Consider the following 9,791-nt stretch of genomic DNA (forward strand, 5'->3'; position numbering starts at 1 on the left):
CATGGTATAGAGATTATCCTCTCATATGATTTATTTTTGGATAGCCAAGTGGCATTTGCTACTAAATATCTTGTGGATAGTTTTATTATTGTTGATGAGTCACTATATTATATTTGATTGGATTTATATTATAATATTGGTGAAAAGGTGGAAGTTGAAGGTTATTTCTCAATTTTGGATAGTTGTGTTTGATTTCACCAAGGCATGATCATATGAGTTTCAAAATACTCATAGTTAGTTTTATTCAAATAGTTTGAACTATAATTCGTAATGTAAATGGATTTAGTTTTATGATATTCCATATACTTAATAAGTTATGATTTAAATAAGAATGTGTGGCTTTTATGCACTTTAGACCCTATGGTTTACCTTATTTATAAGTGAATTTAAATTACACACAAAGGTAGTTGCTAACTTTTAAGTGTTAATAAGTTAGAGTTTGATTCTTAAAGAATGTGTTGTTGTAAATCTAATTCCATTTGATCTAATCCATAGATCAAATCATCTCTACCCAAAACAAGGTTTTAGCAAAGATCACGATGAAGTTTATAGCACTTGACTTGATGATCTACTTCAATTCCAGCAAGTCAAGTGAAACTTCGACTCATCGTGGTAAGTTTTATTTGAAAGCGCGAAAATCCCCCAGATTTTCTATGCATGAATGCAATGCACACTTTGGTGTTCTCTCATTTTGTTTCCTCTAAACCTGGGATATTACAGCCATGGTCTTCATCCGGTTCCTCCTCATGTCCCTCATCTCTCCCGCTAGATAACGGGCGTATCTTCCTTCCGCCTCCACCCTAGTGGGGTATCCCTTGTAGCTGTTGCCGCTGAAACGGTGCACCTGTCTCCGACAGTCCTCCCGGCCGTCGTAGACTCCAGGAACCCTCCCCTTGTACACGACATATGTCGTCGGCATCTCCATTCACAAGACAAGTAAAACGTTAGTACCAATGCAATGAACAAGTGCCAACTCAAATAAGAGACAAGTAGTATCCCACGGTATGATTGCTGCACCCCCATGGGGCTCTCACAGACGTTTGGATTTTCGGCCGTCCGATCGAGCTGACGTGGCGCGATCTCGGCCGGCCGTTCGTCCAGGGCGCTGAGGCCCTCCCGCAGACCCACTTTTTATCCATGGGTCACTAAAAGCCCTATCGGGCCGACGTCGCTAGCGCTCCACCAATCCCTCGCACGCCTCCTCCTCTCCCAAATCCCCAATCCCGTCGCCCGGTTCCTCCTCCCCAATCCCAGGCCTCGCACGGCGCCCCATTCCACGACGCTCCTCTCCATCGGCGGCATCCGCCGCTCGCGCCGCCACCCCGTCGTCATTGCTAGGGCCGCCTCCCCTTCCCGCCCCTTCCTTCCTCGGCCGCACGTCGTCGTCCCCGGTGGAGTGGCGGCTCGTGCCGCCGCTCGACGTGTGGCGCACCGTGCTCGTCCGGACGGACCGCATCGGCAGCTGCGGCCACCAGGGGCAGCCCGCATCCCGCGGGGAGCGTCCCGGAGGGCAAGCGGCGAGGATAGACCGGCTGTCTTCCCTCCTCTTCGTCCCTCCCCTACTCGGTAAGCCCCAATCCCTCTCTCTCTCTCCCTCCCTCCGTGTATGTACCCCCGATTTGATGCATGATCCCCTCCTTTCGTGGCTGTAGCACCACATGATTTTCTCCATGAACCACTCCAAGATTTTCTCTAAAGGTGATTTCCTCTTGTGTTCTTCTTCTCAAAATCTGGAGAGAAAAGTAGCTACCGGTACTATTTCTTATGATGAAGTTGGTTGTGGCACTTGTAGTTGGTTGTAGCCCTTGAATAGCTTGTGCATGAGAAGCTCCAGGACCTCGCATAGTCGAATTTGATTCGAGTCATCGAATCAGGAATACAGGGGTCAAAGTTACCCGCGGTAATCACCATGATTTTATTTTAGGCATCCACTCTTATTTTAGATTTGCTCGGATATGCATATCTCAATTCTATTTATCACATAGGAATTCAATAAATTTCTTATTTGCATGGTTTCTATCGCTTGCAAGTATTATCGAAAGCGCGGCCTCAAGGACCAAGGCAGATGAGAAGCAAGTCAGCAAGGAGGGAAATCACAGAAGCTACCAAGAACAAAGGCTTTTCAGTTTCCATTACATGTATTGGTATTAAAGGTTTGTTTCTAGGTTACTCTATAGGGCATACTAGAGTAATCTCTGAATTTAGCAGCATTGTACTGTTTGTTATATGCATTTAAGTACTTCCATGTTGTCTCAGTAATAAAACAAGAGAAATGCTCTCTTAAGAGTACAATGTATTTTCCTATTATTTTAGTTGGTTGCAGCAGCTTCTCTTAGAGATTGTCCAGTTCGTATGCCCCACTTTATGCGTCTACTTCATACTTCAAAGATAGGAAATAGTAAAAAAAGTATGTGTATTAGTTCTGGTCAAACCATGCAACCGTTCCTTCCAAAAATTCAATGTTTGTAATTTACACATGATCCTAAATAATAGTTGATTATAGTAAATAAATTGTAAAAACAGTATGATTATAATAGTAAAAGCAATATGAAAACTCTTTATATTTACTTACTTGGACAATGTTCTTCTGCAGGTGTGTAGCAAGAAAAGGAAATCCAAGTGCAAGCATCCTTAGTTTAATTAGAAGAGGTAAGAAGAATATGACGCACATGTATTCCTTAATTATGTGCTTTCTATTCTTTCGAGTCTCAACAACTTAATGTCGCTATTAAGCTACCGCTTTCACCATTGTCAATCTAAGTTGTCTGTAATCGCTTTTAGCAGCTTCCGATTGATGTGTTTCATTTTAGTCCGTGGAGTTTCATAGGAGAAGAAAGTTTAGCTTGCTTTTCAACATCAAAAACGGCCGCAAGACAATGTTCAATTGCCTTTTCTGTAGGGGGTTATCATTTTTGAAAGAAACAAATTTTTCTGTGATTATTTGTTATGCAACAGCCATCTTCACAATACGGATGTCACTTCTCATATAGATTCCTTTTTCAGTTCTTTTTTTCAGAGTACGGCCGGCTCCATGCTCTAGCAGGTGCAGCCTGTAGGTAATATCTGTTGGATAATTAGGCACAATTTCCATGATTAATTCCAGAATATAAAACATTATGGCAGCAACTACTAACATGTGAAACTCAAACATACTAGATGCATTAATCAACATGAGTAGCAGCAGCAAGAACAAGTAAAGCATCCATCGCTAAACGGATCGAGATATGTCGCACGTACCGATCCGGTGGTGGTGGCGGTGGAGGTGTAGCGGACGATGTCGCAGCCAGTAACGTTGTTGATGACAACGTTGTTGACGACGGGGACGACGGGTCGAAGTAGACAGCGTTGAAGACGACGGTAGGCAGCACCGCCCGACTTGGACGGAAGACGACCCGTGATGAAGAGCTTGAGCAGCCGCGCAGAGCGCTTCCCAAAAACCTAATTCGCCCTCTCCCGTACAGGATCGCAAGGACGAGCGGTTCCGGAGACCTGCTCTCCCGTTCGCCGATGCACGTCGGCTCGCGGGATGGAGTAGGCTACGATGGCGGCGCAAGCAGAGAGAGGTGGAAACCCTAACTCGTGTATTTGATTTTTTTTTTCTGCGGTAGCCAGGCAGGAGATTATATAGGCTCGGGAAACCCTAGGCAACGTGGGCCACGCCCACGTCGCACGAACGTTTCGAGTCGGTTACAGATAGCCCACGATCCGGGAGCGACCCGAACCGACTAACTGCGACGCGTCCGTCTAGGACTCTGTTCGTTTTCCTGAGCTGCAAAAAGTAAGGAAAGTCTCGGCTCGAGGCTCAATCCACTCACCACGAGCGCGGCGCGCGCGTCGTGACGTGTCGTGTCGAGTCGAGTCGAGTCGAGTCGAGTCGAGACGAGCGAGGAGGAGGAGGAGCGCGCGCGTGTAGCACTCCTATTCTCACTCACTTACTAGTGGTGGAACAACCCACCTTATAAGGTGGTCTAACTTCCTCCCAACTTTCCATGTGGGACTAAACTTCCCACCTCTTGCCACTCCCTAGTGAGCTGCCACCAACTTGGGCTCAAACTCACAAGGTCGCCACTATGTGGGCTTTGAGATTTATAGGAAAAACTGAAATCTAATTTGGGCCACTAAAAGTGGGCCCAATATTTCAACAATCCCCCACCGGATCTCAAATCCCATTTAGAGATTTACCAATACTCGCTTGCTTGTTTATATACCAGTGTTTCAGCGGAGATCGTTAAGTTGAACTTCCGCCTAGAACCTTAAGCTACATCCATTCACACTTGAACAATGGACTAAGCCTTGAATTGCAAGTTTTGCGTGAACAGGGTTTCACTCAAAGTCATTACCGAGTACATGGCTGCCAGTAGCCTACCCCGCGGGTGAAGCATATGCGTCATACTTCGTGGTCTCTTCATGAGTTTACTAGAGATCACCCAAATCTCATAGATTGCGACGTTTAACAATCGGACTCATATAGGTGTGTTATTTCAAGAATGCTCTGTAGGACAACATCTTTGCTAAAATAGCCAACATAAACACATTAGGGCTTGTTGCCAACCTGCCTTACAAAGCAATCGAGAGTTGTGCATCTTCACATAGAGAGGGTTACATAATACTCTCCTCAATTAAACCACTAGTTTGTTCTTCCTGTGTCCTAATTCACGGGATCTCCGATCACAAAGGTTGGGTTACCACTATGGTGTAACATCAACGGGTCTCAAACCCATCTCCTCGATGCACTTTCTATCACATTACGTGATAGTCCCTTTGTAAAGGGATCTCGCTGTGTTTTTGTCCTGTTTGAATATATGTAACAGCTTATTACTCCGGAGTTTCGCAATTTCCTCGACGGACTTCAAACGTCTCTTGACGTGTCTTGATGACTTCACGTTATCCTTAGAATTGTTCACTTTGACAATTACAGCTTGATTGTCACAATTCAAAAGGATTGCCTGAACAGGTTTTTCAACCACAGTGCAAGTCCATCAAGAGCTCACGCAACCATTCCGATTCAACAGTGGTTGTGTCTAAAGCGAGTAAGTTCTCGCTTCCATAGTTGACCTCGTCAATATGGTTTGCTTACAAGATCTCCATGACACTCGCGCCACCTCCAAAGGTAAATACATACCCACTTGTGGCGTACGAATCAGCTACATCCGAGATCCAATTCGAATCACTATATCCTTCAAGCACAGACTGGGTGCCCCGAATAGTGAATCCCATAACTCATTGTACCACATAGGTAGCGCATGACCCTATCAAGTGCATGCCAATGATCAGCACCCGGGTTTGACATGAACCTACTTAACTTGCTAACAAAGCAAAAGAGATGTCGGGTCTAGTCGCGCTCGCTAAGTACATGAGTGAGCCAACGATCCGAGAATATCTCAATTGATCTATGGCAATCCTCCGGTTCTTGCGTAGTGTCACACTCGGGATCATAAGGTGTTGAAGAAGGCTTGCTATCAATATAGCCGAACCGGCTCAAGATCTTCTCAACATAATGGGATTGCGTTAGAGTAATCCCACTCTCGTTCTTAATCAGCTTGATGTTCGGAATCACATCAGCTTCTCCCAGCATCTTTCATATCAAAGCTCTTTGACAAGAAAGACTTGACCTCGTGTATTACTTTCATGTTTGTACCAAAGATCAGAATATCATCCACATACAAACATAGTATAACACCTTCGCCCCCACCATGGCGATAGTAAACGCACTTGTCAGCCTCATTGACAACAAAGCCTACGTAAGTTAAAGTTCCGTCAAACTTCTCATGCCATTGCTTAGGTGCTTGTTTTAGGCCATATAAAGATTTCAGCAACTTGCACACCTTTCTTTCTTCACCTTGTACTACAAACCCATCGAGGCTGATCCATATAGATTTCCTCTTCCAACTCTCCATTAAGGAAAGCTGTCTTTACGTCCATTTGATGAACGATAAGACCATAGGAGGCAGCCATGGATAGTAGTACTCGAATGGTGGTAAGTCTAGCGACGAGTGAATAGGTGTCGAAGTAATCTTCGCCTTCTCTCGTGTGTAGCCTTTCGCTACAAGCCGTGCCTTGTACTTTTCAATAGTACCATCAGGTCTTAGCTTCTTCTTGAACACCCATTTGCAGCCTATCGGCTTGCATCCATGGGGTCGTTTCGACAACTCCCAAGTTCCATTAGAAAGAATCGAGTCCATCTCATTATGAACAGCTTCTTTCCAGCCATCTCGCATCCGGAGATGCATATGCCTCTCGCAATGGACGTGGGAGTGTCATCCACAAGGTACACAATGAAATCATCACCAAAGGATTTTTCAATCCTTCGTCTCTTGCTCCGTTTAGGAGCTTCATTGTCATCCTTCTCAGTAACATTCTCATGTGATTGTTCAAAATACTCATTAGATGTACTCGGATTCAGGAATTATCTCGGTAGAAATTCTAGCAATGCTATGCATATCTTTCATAGGAAACATATTCTCAAAAAATGTTGCATCACGAGATTCCATAATAGTATCAACATGCATATCAGGTACCTCGGATTGAACTACTAAAAATCTATATCCTACACTCCGCGGAGCATAACCTAGAAAGATACACCCATCGTCTTTGGTCCAAGTTTGCGCTTCTTAGTAATTGGAATATTGACTTTCGCCAAACATCCCCATGTGCGCAAATACGAAAGTGATGGTTTTCTCCCAGCCCACTCCTCGTAAGGGGTTTTATCTTTATTCTTGTTAGGAACTCTATTCAGGACATGACATGAAGTCAGCAAAGCCTCCCCCACCATGCATTTGATAAACCAGCAGTGGCTAACATGGAATTCACCAAGTCGACCAGCGTGCGGTTTTTCCTCTCGGCAACCCCGTTTGATTGGGGTGAATAGGGAGGCGTCCTCTCATGAGTAATGCCATGTTCCTCACAGAATTCATCAAATATTTTAGGAAAGTATTCGCCACCACGATCCGACCTAAGACGCTTGATCTTTCTCTCTAGTTGATTTTCAGCTTCGGCCTTATAAATTTTAAAGTAGTCTAAAGCTTCATCTTTAGTTCGCAACAAATAAACATAGCAAAATCTAGTCGCATCATCAATCAATGTCATGAAATATCTCTTTCCACCTTTTGTCAACACACCATTCATCTCGCATAGATCAGAATGTATGAGTTCTAGAGGTGCCAAGTTTCTCTCCTCGGCCGCCTTGTGAGGCTTCCGAGGTTGCTTTGATTGCACACAACTATGGCACTTAGAACCTTTGGCAATGGTGAAATTCTTAAACTGGATAGCCGAGACATTAAACCAAAATTAATGTGACATAAACGAGAATGCCAAACACTCGGTATCATCACTAACATTGCCACAAATATGGTTCACGGACTTATTACCGAAATCGGAAAGTGAAAAGCGGAACAAGCCTCCGCACTCATAGCCTTTACCAATAAATTGTCCAAACTTGGAAACAACTACTTTATTCGACTCTAAAACAACCTTAAACCCATCTCTCGCATAGAAGGGAGCCGCTAACGAGATTCTTGTTCATAGTAGGGACATGCCGCACGTTCCTCGACCGCACGATCTTCCCCGAAGTGAACTTCGGATCTACCGTGCCAACACCACGAACAGAAGCATGTGACCCATTCCCCCTCAAGACCGAAGAATCCCGGGCGACCTGGTAAGAAGTGAACATGGATATGTCAGCACACACATGAACATTAGCACCCGTATCAATCCACCAACATGGAGATTGAAATACCGAAAGAACAAGTAAAGAGATTACCGTACCCATCAAGCATTGCTAGCGGTCACCGTGTTGACTTGCCTCGCCTTTTTCTTGCGGTCTGCCCTCTCCGGACAGTCCTTAGAAAAGTGGTCAGTCTCTCCACACGTAAAGCGACTCGGATCTGCTTTGTTTATCATCTTCTTCTTCTTGAAGGTTGTAGTCTTCATAGGCTTATTGAAGGAGGGCTTGTTATTCCCTTTGTTCTTGCTGTAGGGTTTCTTCGCACCATGTTGGCGCTAGACCGACCCTCTCCTTTCTCAGTATTATCCTTAGCCCGAGCTTTCTCCTCAACATCAAGAGACGCTATCAGATTTTCAACTGATATCTCTTGTCTCTTATGTTTGAGAGTTGTGGCAAAGTTCCTCCATGAAGGGGGCAACTTGGCGATGATGCATCCAGCCACAAACTTGTCATGTAAGGCACACTTAAGGAGTTCAAGCTCTTTCGCAATGCACTGTATCTCATGAGCTTGTTCGACTACAGAACGGTTGTTAACCATCCTGATGTCATGGAAGCTCTCCATGATGTACAGTTCATCGCTCGCATCGGTTGCACCGAACTTAGCATTCAGTGCATCCCGTAGCTCTTTACCATCCGTTAAGTGCATGTACACATCACACGGACGATCGGCAAGAATACTTAGAACGCATCCGACGAAGAGAGTATTGTTTTCCTTGAACTTGTTCTGATCTTGGTCAGATATAGTTCCTTCGGGTAAACCATCGATAACTTCGAACACTTTCGGATGAGTAAGCCGAGCATGGCCTTATACTCGCCACCTCTTAAAGTGCACACCGGTAAACTTATCCGGCCTCAGTGCATCGGAAAAACCAGCCATTGTTAACTCAGGAAATTGCCTACAATTAGGTTTTTGGATTGTTGGATAATTAGGCACAATTTCCATGATTAATTCCAGAATATAAAACATTATGGCAGCAACTACTAACATGTGAAACTCAAACATACTAGATGCATTAATCAACATGAGTAGCAGACGAGCGCAAACAAGTAAAGCATCCATCGCTAAACAGATCGAGATATGTCGCACGTACCGATCCGGTGGTGGTGGCGGTGGAGGTGTAGCAGACGATGTCGCAGCAGTAACGTTGTTGATGACAACGTTGTTGACGACGGGGACGACGGGTCGAAGTAGACAGCGTTGAAGACGACGGTAGGCAGCACCGCCCGACTTGGACGGAAGACGACCCGTGATGAAGAGCTTGAGCAGTCGCGCAGAGCGCTTCCCAAAAACCTAATTCGCCCTCTCCCGTACAGGATCGCAAGGACGAGCGGTTCCGGAGACCTGCTCTCCCGTTCGCCGATGCACGTCGGCTCGCGGGATGGAGTAGGCTACGATGGCGGCGCAAGCAGAGAGAGGTGGAAACCCTAACTCGTGTATTTGATTTTTTTTTTCTGCGGTAGCCAGGCAGGAGATTATATAGGCTCGGGAAACCCTAGGCAACGTGGGCCACGCCCACGTCGCACGAACGTTTCGAGTCGGTTACAGATAGCCCACGATCCGGAGCGACCCGAACCGACTAACCGCGACGCGTCCGTCTAGGACTCGTTCGTTTTCCTCGAGCTGCAAAAAGTAAGGAAAGTCTCGGCTCGAGGCTCAATCCACTCACCACGAGCGCGGCGCGCGCGTCGTGTCGAGTCGAGACGAGCGAGAGGAGGAGGAGCGCGCGCGTGTAGCACTCCTATTCTCACTCACTTACTAGTGGTGGAACAACCCACCTTATAAGGTGGTCTAACTTCCTCCCAACTTTCCATGTGGGACTAAACTTCCCACCTCTTGCCACTCCCTAGTGAGCTGCCACCAACTTGGGCTCAAACTCACAAGGCTGCCACTATGTGGGCTTTGAGATTTATAGGAAAAACTGAAATCTAATTTGGGCCACTAAAAGTGGGCCCAATATTTCAACAACATCTCCCTTTTCATATAGATTCCCTCTTCGGTTCTTTTGTTGATACCTTAATTTGTTATTTTGCTCAAGTGCCTAGTGTGTGCTTGGAAGTTTGCACTGGG

The sequence above is a fragment of the Lolium rigidum genome, chromosome 4 (genome assembly GCF_022539505.1).
Source record: "Lolium rigidum isolate FL_2022 chromosome 4, APGP_CSIRO_Lrig_0.1, whole genome shotgun sequence".
NCBI lineage: Eukaryota > Viridiplantae > Streptophyta > Magnoliopsida > Poales > Poaceae > Lolium > Lolium rigidum.